Source organism: Cetorhinus maximus, chromosome 21 (assembly GCF_964194155.1).
Source record: "Cetorhinus maximus chromosome 21, sCetMax3.hap1.1, whole genome shotgun sequence".
In the NCBI taxonomy this organism is placed as follows: Eukaryota; Metazoa; Chordata; class Chondrichthyes; order Lamniformes; family Cetorhinidae; genus Cetorhinus; species Cetorhinus maximus.
This window is the reverse complement of record NC_135899.1, coordinates 41,667,985-41,681,176: the sequence shown is the minus strand read 5'-3', so window position 1 is coordinate 41,681,176 and position 13,192 is coordinate 41,667,985. Positions and strand designations below refer to the sequence as shown.

Sequence of the window (13,192 nt, the reverse complement as noted above, 5' to 3'; positions counted from 1 at the left end):
GACCCTTTTTTAAACAACGGAACAACATGAGCTACCTTCCAATCCTCCAGCACCTCACCCGTAGCTAAGGACATTTTAAATATTTCTGCCAGGGCCCCTGCAATTTCTACACTAGTCTCCCTCAAGGTCCGAGGGAATATCATGTCAGGCCCGGGGGATTTATCTACCTTTATTCGCTGTAAGGCAGCAAGCACCTCCTCCTCTTTAATCTCTATGTGTTCCATGACACTACTACTTGTTTCCCTTCCTTCATTATACACTATGCCAGTTTTCTGAGTAAATACTGATGCAAAAAAAACTGTTTAAGATCTCCCCCATCTCGTGAGGCTCCACACATAGATGACCAATCTGATCTTCAAGGGGACCAATTGTGTCCCTTACTAACCTTTTACTCTTAATATACTTGTAGAAACCCTTCGGGTTTACCTTCACATTATCTGCCAAAGCAACCTCATGTCTACTTTTTGCCTTCCTGATTTCCTTCTTTAGTATTTTCTTACATTTTCTATACTCTACAAGTACCTCATTTGCTCCTTGTTGCCTAAACCTGCTCACCTCTCTCTTCTTCTTAACCAGATCGCCAATATCCTTTGAAAACCAAGGTTCCCTATGCCTGTTAACTTTGCCTTTAATCCTGACAGGAACATGCAAACTCTGCACTCTCAAAATTTCGCCTTTGAATGCCTTCCACTTACTGAACACATCCTTGCCAGAAAACAACTTATCCCAATCCACTCTTCCTAGATCCTTTCTCATTTCCACAAAATTGGCCTTTCTCCAATTTAGAATCTCAGCTCGAGGACCAGACCTATCCTTATCCATAATTAACTTAAAACTAATGACATTGTGGTCGCTGGACCCAAAATGTTCGCCTACACATACTTCTGTCACCTGACCTACCTGGTTCCCTAATAGGAGATCAAGTATTGCATCCTCTCTTGTTGGTACCTCTATATATTGATTTAGAAAACTTTCCTGAACACATTTGACAAACTCCAAGCCATCCAGCCCTTTTACAGTATGGGAGTCCCAGTCAATATGTGGAAAGTTAAAATCTCCTACTATCACAACTTTCTGTTTCTTACATCGGTCTGCTATCTCTCTACAGATTTGCTCCTCCAATTCTCTCTGACTATTGGGTGGTCTATAATACAACCCTATTAGTGTGGTCACACCTTTCCCATTCCTCAGCTCCACCCATATGGCCTCTGTAGATGAGCCCTCCGGGCTGTCCTGCTTATGCACAGCTGTGATAGTTTCCCTGACTAGTAATGCCACTCCTCCGCCTTTCATCCCTCCCCCTCCATCACGTCTGAAACAACGGAACCCCGGAACATTGAGCTGCCAGTCCTGCCCCTCCTGCAACCAAGTCTCACTAATAGCAATAATGTCATAATCCCACGTGCCAATCCACGCCCTAAGCTCATTTGCCTTTCTGACAATACTCCTTTGCATTGAAATAGATGCACCTGAGAACATTTCTATCCCATACAAACCTTTGATTTCTGTCTATACATGCATTCCTCGCTTGACCTTTATCCTCCTCCACCTCACTATCTGCTCTAACACTCTGGTTCCCCTTTAAACATCTTTACCTACTCCATCCTGTACACATGGAAAGACTTTCCCTTCACATACAAAATCTTTAAACATGTCTGCAACCTGCTCCTTAGAATTCTCTTGGGTAAATTGTGAACATATTCCCACTTCTTTACCTATCACTGATTCTTCCTGTTTTACCTGTACACAAACCACTGTTTTTTCCTGTGCCTGAACCTCAGAACCCACAGTACTTTTACTTCTAGCACTTTTCTGCACCCCTATAATTCCAGCAGATTTCCCCTGAAATTTCCAGCACACTGACTTTGTGTGCGCAACTTTGTTACAATGAAAACACCTCAATTTTCGTGTGTCACTCCTATCTCAGCACCTTCCTTTTTATTCTGAGAAAAAACCTCCTGGGAATTTCCACCTACTCCTCTTCCCTAACTACCCACCTTCCTCTCACCTTCCCCCTTTCTATCCTTCTCTGATTTAAAAGGGTGACAAAAAAGGTTTAGCTCTATGAACTAACTCATAATCATCAGCTATCTCTGCTGCTTGTCTTACCGTTTGAACCCTCTGTTCCTCCACATGAGTTCTCCCTACTGAAAGAATTGAACCTTTAAATTCTTTCAAAAGAATTACTTCTCTAAGAGCTGTATATGTTGTCTTTATCTTTAATGTCCGTATCCACCGGTCAAAATTACTTTATTTTACTCTTTCAAATTCAATATAAGTTTGTCCGGGCTGTTTTCTCATATTCCTAAATTTCTGCCTGTATGCCTCAGGAATCAACTCATATGCTCCCAAAATAGCCTTTTTTTTAACTACATCATATTTCACAGACATTTCTTCTGACAGTGGAGCATAAAGCTTATGTCCTGTACCCACCAGCCTGTATTGTAACAACAATGTCCAGTTTTCCTGTGGCCATTTCATCTGTTTAGCTATCTTCACAAATGAAATAAAGAATGCTTCAACATCCCTTTCCTCAAACTTTGGAAGAGCTTGTACAAATTTAAACATCTCCCCACTGGGTTTTAGGTTAAAGGTTTTCTCATCATCAGAACTTTTCAAAATCTGGGGTCTCTTTTTAACTTCCAGCCTTTTAAGCTGGTTTTCCTTTTCTCGTTCCTTCTCTCTTTCCCTTGCATCTCTTTCTTTATCCTCCTCTCTTGCCTGGAATTCCACCTCCTGCTTCCTTTGTTCCCTCTGCCTTTCCACTTGCTCCCTTTGAAATGCCCTCTCTTTTCCTTTTTCTGCCCTTTCCTTTTCTGCTGCCTCTAGTTCCATTTTTTAAAATTTCCTTTGCTTGTTCAAGTTCAAGCTTCTTCATTTATAACTGAAGTCTCAGTTCTAACTTTAATGCTGTGCTGTACCTTCAATTCTGTCCACTTTCTTTGTCCCTTCAGGTAATCCCAATTATAACTTATTCACAAATTCCATCAACTTAACATTATTTACCTTTTATAAACCAGCCAAAGTTATAACTCAACTCCCAGATAAGTCTTAGCAATTGCCAAAGCCATATTGTAGTCTCACCACTAAAAACAAAACCTCACACCAACTGCAGAATTCAAAGTGCTTCTCGTACTCATAACCTTAAGATTCACTAACTCCAAACCAATGAAGGAATCTCAAATATATCCCGGACAAGTCCCCAATTTCTGTTATGGCAGATGGATGGTAAATGCCAAGCTGCCAAAATCCCAGAGGGGAACTTGAAGCAGCTGCCACAACTATTTGCAATTTGTACTTATTTCCAGATACAGATTTGAATTCAGTAAAAAGGCCACCACATCTTATATGTTTCTTACAAAATTAAATTAAATTAACAGAAGAAATGATTTGTAAGCACATACATAGATGTACAAATTACTATTATGATAACTTCTAAATCCCCTAATTGATCTAAACCCCAGTTACATGTCTGCTAAGACAATAGTGAGACACATAGATTATAAAATGCCCAGACAACGTAACACACAGTACCCTGAAGAGCTGAATTCAAAGTGAGTTTTTCTCAGCTTCAGTTCCTTGTAGACAGCAGCTTGAGGCTTAGATGCTGGAGGCTTTTCACATTTGTGTTAGATCTTAGAGTGCCTTCCCTTACACACAGCCTTCTCTCCTTTATACATACTTTCCCCTTTGAATGCAAATTCCCATTGTTTCATGATGTCTTTGAACTTTTACCTCTCTAATAATAAAAATCTATCAAAGTACCAATTTTGCCAGTAATTTTTGGGAAAAATAAGCACACTGTTTCTTAACTTCTCCTGGCTAGGTGTAACATTTCACTCCCTCTTTTGAATTCAAGCTGGTCTGGTTTATTTACAAAAGCAGATGTTCCCTTTACACCTTACATTCTAAAACATTCTCCATGTTCACCTACTTAACATTTCAAACTTAGCTTATCTTCTAATACATCAAAGCCTTCAGACCAGCTGCCTTTAATTCAATTAAGCACCAAATGCAAACACATACCCATAGACACAGACCCCACTGTTACTCTACTTTACAATGAATTCCAATAACATTATAAAAATTATTATATCTTTCTGACATTTGTCCATTTAAAAAAATAGAATAATAATTTTATAAAGTAGCCAGGTTGACGTAGGTACATATTTTCCTTCCTGGCTTCTGGGTGGGACATACTAATTACTTTAAATCTGTGCCCTCTGTTCTCGATCCTTTCACAAGTGGGAACAGTTTCTCCCAACTACTCTGTCCAAATCTCTCATGATTTTGAATACCTCTATCAAATTTCCTGTCAACCTTCTTTTCTCCAAGGAGAACAGTCCTAACTTCTCCAATCTATCTTCATAACTGAAGTTCCTCATCCTGGAACCATTCTTGTGAACCCTTTCTGCACTCTCTCTAATGCCTTCACATCCTTCCTAAAGTGCGGCACCCAGAACTAGGCAAAACTCCAGCTGAGGCCAAACTAGTGAATGAAACAAGTTCAGCATAACATCCTTACTCTTGTACTCTATACTCCTATTAATAAAACCCAGGACACTGTATGCTTTATTAACTGCTCTCCCAACCTGTCCTGCCACCTTCAATGATTTATGCACATATCTACCCAGGTCCCTTTGCGCCTGCACATCCTTTAGAGTAGTACCTGCCATTTTACACACTCTCCATGTAATTCTTTTTGGTAGGAAGAACTTCACATTTCTCTGCATTGAGCATACAAACATATGAATTAGGAGCAGGAGTAGGCCACTTGGCCCCTCGAGCCTGCTCCGCCAATCAATAAGATCATGGCTGATCTGATTATAACCTCAACTCCACATTCCTGTCTATGCCCGATAACCTTTCACCCCCTTACTTATCAAGAATCTATCTACCTCTGCCTTAAAAATATTCAAACACTCTGCTTCCACCATCTTTTGAGGAAGAGAGTTTCAAAGACTCACAGCCCTCTGAAAGAATAAAATCCTCCTCATCTCTGTCCTAAATGGGCAACCCTTTATTTTTAAATAGTGACCCCTAGTTCTAGATTCTCCCACAAGAGGAAACGTCCCCTCCACATCCACCCTATCAAGACCCCTCAGGATCTTACATGTTTCAATCAAGTCACCTCTTACTCTTCTAAACTATAGCAGATACAAGCCTATTCTATTCTGTTCAACCTTTCCTCATAAGACAACCTGTCCATTCCAGGTATTCATCTAGTAAACCTTCTCTGAACTCCTTCTAATTCATTTACATCCTTTCTTAAATAAAGTGACCAATACTGTACACAGTACTCCAGGTGTGGTCTAACTAACGCCCTGTATAACTGAAGCATAACCTCCCTACTTTTGCATTTAATTCACCTCACAATAAGCAATAACATTCTATTAACTTTCCTAATTACCATACTCCAGATGTGGTTTCACTAATGGCCTGTGTAGTTGTAGCAAAACTTCTCTGCTTTTATGTTCCATTCCCCTTGCCATAAAGGCCAATATTCTATTTGCCTTCCGAATCACTTGCTGTACCAGGACACTCAGATCCCTCTGTATAAAGAAGTTCTTCCTCACATTCCCCCAAGCTTTTGCCCAAAATCTTAAATCTGTCTCCCCTCGTCCTGTACCATCAGCCAATGGGAAGAAATCGTCTTTGTCTACCTTATCTAAACCTGTCATAATCTTGTACACCTCTGTTATATCTCCCCTCAATTTCCTTTGCTCCAAGGAGAACAACCCCAGCTTCCCAACCCAGCCTTGTAGCTGAAATCCCCCATCCCTGGAACCATTCTGGTAAATCCCCTCTGCAGCCTCTCAAGAACCCTCACATCATCCCTAAAGTGTGGTGACCAGAACCAGACACAATACTCTAGTTGGTGCCTAACCAGAGCTTTATAAAGGTTCAGTATAACTTCTCTGCTTTTGTACTCAATGCCTATATTTATGAAGCCCAAGATCCCATATGCTTTGCTAACCACTCTCTCAGTATGTCCTGCCACCTTCAATGATTGATGTACATGCACCTCCAGGTCCCACTGTTCTTATACACTCTTTGGAACTGTGCCATTAAGTCTATATTGCCTCTCCCTCTCCCTTCTGCCAAAATGCATCACCTTACACTTCTATGTGTTAAATTCCATCTGCCACTTGCCTGACAATTCTGCTAGCCTATCTGTGTTCTGTTGTAGGTGATTCATATCATCATCACAGCCACTTATCCAAGTTTGGTATCATTGGCAAATTTTGAAATGTTACTCTGTATTCCAATATCCAAGTCATTTACATACATCAAAAAGAGCTGCAGTCCTAAGCACTGACCCTTGGGGAACACCATCCTGTCTACCATCCTCCAGTCTGAAAAATCACCTTCTACCATGACTCACTGTGTAAACACATGTTCAACAAAGTGCAGGAAACCACTGAAAGGCAAAAATAAACTAAATACGAGTGAGACCCCAAGGGTGAATAAAGACATGAGGAAACTATTGAGGGGTTAGGAAAGAGGCAAAAATTAAGCACACAGGCATCAGAGGAGAGCAGGATAAGAGAAAATATGAAGAGTTTGGGAGAAAAGTAAAATAAAAACATTAGGAAGGCAAAGGGGAACAATGAAATTAAATTATCAAGGATCATCAAACAAAATGATATAACATTTTACAGCCACCTCAATAAAAAGAGGAAGGCTGTGATGGGGATAGGACCATTAAGAGATAAAGAGGATAATACCAGAGCAAACAATAGAGAAATGGCAGAAATATTGAATCATTGTTTTGCTTTGAGTGTTACCAGGGAGTTAGAACAAATAGGCATGACATTGAATGATGAGATGAGCAATGAAATAAGTGCACTTAAAATAGAAAAATATGTATTAAGTAAACTAAACAAACTCAAATGGGATAAAAACCCTGGTCCAGATGGATTGTATCCATGCATTTTAAAAGAATCTGGGGAAGAGATAGAAAAACTACAAGGCCAGAGGACTGGTGGATAGCTAATGTCATTAAGAAGGGGATAGCATATGTCCATGGAATTATCGACCTTAACATTGGCGGTAGGAAAAATAATGGAATCCTTACTGAAGGAGAGAATAGAAGAACATCTTGAAATGAGAAATATGATAATCAATAGTCAACATGGATTTCAAAAGAGAAAATCTTACTTCATCAACCTTATTGAATTTTTGAGGAGGTTACTGAGAGAGTTGACAATAGTAATGTTGTAGATGTAATTTATCTGGATTTTCAAAAGGTCTTTGATAAAGTGCACCATAATCAACTAATGAATAAGGTCACAGAATGTGGTGTCAGGGGACAAGTGACAGAATGGATTGGTAACTGGCTTCAATACAGGAAGTAAAGAGTGGGAGTAAAGGGTCGTTATTCAGAGTGGCAGAAGGTGGGAATTGGTGTTCCACAAGGATCAGCACTGGGATCACTGCCATTCACAATTTACTTTAACCACTTGAACTTTGGAAGCTCACCACCACCTTCTCAAGGGCAATGATGGTTAGGCAATAAATGCTGGCCCAGCCAGCGAAGCCCACATCCTGTGAATGAATTTTAAAAATGACACTATATTGGGGGTTGGTCAATACTGAGCAGGATTGTAACAAATTACAGGAGGGCATTAATCAATGGACAGAGTTGATAATTAAATGCAGAATGGACAAATAATTGGCAACTGAAGTGCAACAAAGATAAATGTGAGGTGGTACATTTTGGTGAGAAGAATAAGGAGGTCACTTGTTACTTAGAAGGTGAGAGTCTAGGTGGAGTAGAGGAACAGAGGGGTATTGGAGTACAAATATATCAATCGCTAAAAGTTGCCCCACAGGTTAACAGGGCCGTAAAAATACAAACCAAGCACTAGGTTTTATTTCTAGAGGAAAAGAATTGAAAAGTAGGAAAGTTATGCTATGCCTGTATTAAACCTTGGTTAGACCACTTAGGCCTGAATTTTCAGGATGGCGGGTGCTTAGTCCTCAACCCTAAAGAGTTGGCGGGGAACATATCCCCACTGACTCCGACAGGCCTGATGCCGTTTCACGCTCTAATGTGCATTGATTGGCATAAGGGGGGACATCCGCCTGCCATCAGGAGGAAGTCCCGCCTTGAAGTGCTGCTGGCCAATCAGGTTGGCCGGCAGCTCTCCAGTGCCTCCAGGAATATTGCTGCAGTGGCCAGAAGAGTTACTGCAGGGATCTGCCTGGAACTAAATGCCAGGAGGAGGGGTAAGTGGCAGGGGTCCCTGGGCAGGGAGGTTAGAGAAGGCCTTGGGGGAATGCAAGAAGGGCGTTTGGGGTCCCGGGGGATAGGCTGGGCAGGGAATGAGTTCCGGAGGTCACCGGGCCAGGTGAGGGCCAAGAGGAGGGCACCCCCAGTTAGAAGGGGGTTTCTGATGGAGATGCACCCCACCTCCCCCACCTTCCCACCCAAGATAGAATTCTCAAGTCGCCACTTAAGGGCCTTAACTGGGGTAAAGGCAGACTTCCCGTCCGATGCCCTGCCCCCACCCCCGCCTCAGAACCTGCCAGGGTGGCGGGGGTGGGGGAAAATAAAATTGTGGCCTTAGAGCACTGCATGTAGCTCTGTTTACCATATTATAAAAAGGCATTGGAGAGGGTGCAAGAGAAGATTTACAAGGATAATACCAGAAATGCCTGGTTATACATATCGGGAAAGGATTGACAGGCCGGGTCCCTTTTCACTGGAAAAGAGAAGGCCGAAGGGTGGCCCAACATTTAAACTTATGAAAGGTTTTGATAGAGTGCACATACGGAGAATGTTTCCTCTTGTGGGGAAGAGCAGAACTAGAGGCTGTCAATATAAGATAGTCACCAAGAAATCCAGTAGGGAATTGAGGAGAAATTTCTTTGCCCAGAGAGTGGTGAGAATATGGAACTCGCTACCACAGGGAGTGTGGATCAAAACAATAGTCTTTCCAATATTTAGTTGAAGGAGGTTTTTGCTCCTTCAGTGCTGGATGTTTAACAAGCAGTGTGACAGTTCAGAGACTGCGGAGGGCCGAGAGAGCTGCTGGTGAGGTAGAGCTCAGCGTCATTTGTGAACAAGTGGAACCTGACACTATGTTTTTGGATGAAGTCACTGAGGGGCAGACTGTAGATGAGAAATAGGAAGGGGTCAAGGATAAATCTTGGGCGACTTCAGAAGCAACAGTTTGAAAGTGGAATGAGGAAATGTTTTGGTTCCAAATTGACAGATAAGAACAGAACCAGGTGAGAGTGGTCCCAGCCAGCTGGGTGACAGTGGAGAGCCATTGGAGGAGGATGGTGTGGTCAACTGTGTCAAAGTCTGTAGATAGGTTGAGAAGAATGAGGAGGGAAAGTTAACATGGTCACAGATACATAGGGTGTCATTTGTGACTTTGATGTGAGGTGTTTCAGTACTGTGGCAGGGTGGAAACCTGATTGGAGGGATTCAAACATGGAGTTCTGCAAAAGATGATCATAGATTTGGGAGACCACAACACATCCAAGGACTTTAGAGAGAAGAGGAAGTTTGGAGATGGAATATAGTTTGCAAGGACAGATATCAAAGGTGGGTTTTTTGAGTAGAGGGATAATGACAGTAAACCTGAAGGGGAGGGGAACATTGCCAGAGGGGAGGGAATTGTTAACAATATCAGCTAACTTGGCAACCAGGAAGGGGAAATTGGAGGTCAGCAGTCTAATGGGAATAGTGTGAAGAAGCTGGAGGTGGGTCTGATGGACAAGGTAAGCTGAGAGGGCACACGATGGGAGGTGGGATAGTGAAAGATGTGAGTTCAGGGCTAGGGCAGAGCACTGAAGATTCGTGGTTGCTTTTACTAATACCAGTTTCTGACTTCCAGGTTATTTTTAATAACATGAATTCAAATTCCCAAACTCAGATTCAGGCACAGACACAAAGGACTGAATAGCTCCTTCAGCACCATCCATTTCTGTGATTCTATGAACTCCATGGTGGAATTTCAACTCAGCTATATGGGGCCTTGGTGAAACCACACCTGGAGTATTGTGGGCAATATTGGTCTCCTTACCTAAGAAAGGATATATTTGCTATAGAGGGAGTGCAGTGAAGGTTCACCAGACTGATTCCTGGGATAGCAGGATTGTCATATGGAGAAAGATTGGGCTGACTAGGCCGATATTCACTGGAGTTTAGAAGAATGAGAGGGGATCTGATTGAAACGTATAAAATTCTGACAGGGCTGGATGCAGGGATAATGTTTCCTCTGGCTGGGGCTCTAGAACCAGGGGTCACAGTCTCAGGAAATGGGATGGGCCATTTAGGACTGAGATGAGGAGAAACCTCCTCACTCAAAGCATGATGAACCTGTGGAATTCTTTACCACAGAGGGCTGTGGAACATATTTAAGAAGGAAATAGATAGATTTCTGGACTCTAAAGACATCAGGAGTATGGGGAGTGAGCAGGAGTATGGCGTTGAGATAGAAGATCAGCCATGATCATACTGAATGGTGGAGCAGGCTCGAAGGGCTGAATGACCTACTCCTGCTTCTATTTTCTAAGTTTCTATTTTTCTCTGGATTATTGTTTCAGTAATAGAAATACAGCCAATGCTTCAATTGCTGTTTATTATCCAAGAATCCCATTCTGTAATGTGCATCTGGGCATCAGGTGAGGACAGGAGGGGTCTTATTCATAAGGCCATCATGATATAGGCAATCAAACTCAATGTCTAGACTCAAGTTTGGGAAAGGATAATTTGATCAGGGTACAGGAGAGTGATTGACACCTAAGGGAACAAGGTTCCAGATTCTGACACTGGTTTTTGTTTTTGCAGATGCTGCACAGAAGGACCAAGCCTCCTTGTCAAGATTGGCATGTACTTTGATAAAGTTCATATGTTGTAGCAACATAGATCATTGTGTGCCCCAATAAAGATTATTCATATCTGATACAAAGGGATGTGTGCTGCTCCTAAATCTAACTCTCCGCAATTCGTACTATCTCTAGCTCCAACTATCTCCAGCTCCGACTATCCCCAGTTCCGACTATCCCCAGCTCCGACTTTCCCCAACTCAGACTATCCCCAGTTCCGACTATCTCCAGCTCCCACTACCCCCAACTCTGACCAACTCCAACTCCAACTATCCCCAGCTCCAACTAATACTAACTCTGACTATCCCCAACTCTAACTATCTCCAACTCCGACTATCCTCAGATCCGACTATCCCTAGCTCCGACTATCTCATAGCTCTAACTATCCTGAACTCCCACTATCTCCAGCTCCAACTATCCCAACTTTGACTGTGCCCAACTCAAATTGTTTTCAGCTATAACTGTACTCAGCTTTTTTCAAAGCTCTGACTGTACCCAGCTCTGACTGTTTCCAGCTCTGATTGTCTTAGAGGAGGCGGTGACATAATGGTATTATCACTGGACTAGTAATCCAGAGGCCCAGGCTAATGCTCTGGGAGCACAGGTTCAAATCCCTGCACAGCAGCTGGTGGAATTTAAATTCTGTTAAATCTGGAATTAAAAACTAGTCCCAGTGATGGTAACGATGAAGCTAATTCCCTTTAGGGGAGGAAGTCTGCCATCCTTACCTGTTCTGGCTTAGATGTAACTCCAGCAATACACCTGGCATCAACATAGGCACCTGAAACTGCAACAGCACACCCAGACCTGTCAACCCTGCAAAGTCCTCCTTACTAACATCTGGGAGTTTGTGCCAAAATTGGGAGAGCTGTCTCACAGACTAGTCAAGCTACAGCCTGACAAAGTCACGGAATCATACCTTACAGATAATGTCCCAAACACCACCATCATCATCCCTGGGTATTTCCTGTCCCAGCAGAGGTGGCAGCACAGTGGTATACAGTTAGGAGGGAGTTGCCCTGGGAGTCCTCAACATCAACTCCAGACCCCATGAAGTCTCATGGCAATAGGTCAAACACGGGCAAGGAAACCTCCTGCTGATTACTGCGTACCGCCCTCCCTCAGCTGATGAATCGGTGCTTCTCCATGTTGAACATCACTTGGAGGAAACACTGAGGATGGCAGGATGTAGTCTGGGTGGAGGACTTCACCAAGAGTGGCTCAATTGCACCACTACAGACCGAGCAGGCCCAAGTCCTGGACATATCTATCAGACGTGGCCTGTGGCAGGTGGTGAGAGAACCAGCAATAGGGGAAAACCTACTTGACCTTGTCCACACCACACCCGTCACAAATGCAACTCTCCATTACAGCATTGGAAGGAGTGACCACCGCACAGTCCTTGTGAAGACAAAGTCCTAACTTCACATTGAAGACCTCGTCACTGTCTGTGTTGTGTGGCACTACCACCGTGCTAAATGGTTTAGATTTCGAACAGATCTAGAAACTCAAGGCTGGGCAATCATGAGGTGCTGTGGGCCATCAGCAGCAGAATTGTACTCAACCACAATCTCTAACCTCACGGCCCAGCAGATCCCCTTACTATCAAGCCAGGGATCATTGTTGTCAGCTGTCCTTCGATTCGAGAATGATGTCTACTCAGGGATGCAATTTCTGCCATGTGTCTTCATGTGACTGAACAGGCCGATTCTTGACCCACTGATCTTTGGGCACGTGGGGCAGGAAGCCCCACAAGTTAGTGGGATCTGGAGTGCAGGACTTGCTTCCTTTTCTTTCATCTCAGCCGTCGCTCTGCCTTATCATTTAGACACAGGTTCAAAGTGTGATGCAGTTTGATGAACAAGTTGTAATTTTGAACGATTGATAGCAAACTCCTCCCAGGCATTAATGTCAATGCTACCACGCTTCAAGGAGAGTTTCAGAGTGTCTGTGAAGTGTTTTCTTTGTCCTCCTTTGGAACGTTGTCCATTTGAGAGTGGAGGAAACAAGGCCTGGTGTGGGAAATAGTTTTTGGCCATCCTGACAGTGTCCAGCCCACTGCAGGAGTTTGGCTGAATGTTTGTGGAGCCGGCTTCAAGCAGGACACTAGCATTTGTTCGACGGTTCCCCCATTGAATCCGGAGGATGCGGCAGAGGCATTGCTGATGGAATTTCTCCAGTTCTTTTCCGTGTCGCTGATACACAGTCCAGATCTCACTGCAGTACAGGAGTGTGGTGATGACAGTTGCTTTGCATTGCCACCATGATCTGTGGACTCGTGGTGTGGTTCTTGGTTACAGGTATGTGTAACCTACCTCCCCTAGTTAGACTGTAGTCTTACTCTGGT

The 13,192-nt window shown here is 43.1% G+C and overlaps 1 protein-coding gene across 4 annotated transcripts in view; it reads left to right on the top strand.

The window, feature by feature from the left end:
* Positions 1-10,928, top strand: part of LOC144695849 (cornifelin homolog A-like) — an 87,252-nt gene extending 76,324 nt beyond the window's left edge. For all 4 annotated transcript variants that reach the window (XM_078566885.1, XM_078566884.1, XM_078566883.1 and 1 more), the window contains one exon: positions 10,808-10,928. The gene's annotated coding sequence lies outside the window, so the exon portion shown is untranslated. The remainder of the gene's footprint in view (positions 1-10,807) is intronic.
* Positions 10,929-13,192: the final 2,264 nt, after the last annotated feature.